Raw genomic sequence first — 232 nt, 5'->3', positions numbered from 1 at the left:
TGGCTGCACCTCAGGAGGCTCCAATGAGACTCAACCCCTCCTGGAGCCTCTCTGGCCAATGCAAACAGGGATGTGCAATGAGAGCATATCCCCTTAGTGGTGCCGTGCTGTGCAAGCTGATGTTCGGCCCCCTTGGGCTCCCCATCCCTCCTCCCCTCCCTTCCAGCACACACAAAAGGCAGAACAGGACAGGATGGGGCAGTGCCAGCCAGGGGCACACTCAGGTGGCAGC

At 60.8% G+C, this 232-nt stretch overlaps 1 protein-coding gene across 1 annotated transcript in view; it reads right to left on the bottom strand.

Annotated features, from left to right (window-relative positions):
• The window catches only part of TNIP1 (TNFAIP3 interacting protein 1), a gene marked incomplete at its 3' end in the record, with an annotated part of 7,676 nt that overhangs the window by 4,769 nt on the left and 2,675 nt on the right, over window positions 1-232 (bottom strand). The window lies entirely within an intron of this gene.

The sequence above is a fragment of the Fulmarus glacialis genome, unplaced genomic scaffold (genome assembly GCF_000690835.1).
Source record: "Fulmarus glacialis isolate BGI_N327 unplaced genomic scaffold, ASM69083v1 scaffold18304, whole genome shotgun sequence".
Classification (NCBI taxonomy): domain Eukaryota; kingdom Metazoa; phylum Chordata; class Aves; order Procellariiformes; family Procellariidae; genus Fulmarus; species Fulmarus glacialis.
This window is presented reverse-complemented; position numbering and strand designations above follow the sequence as displayed.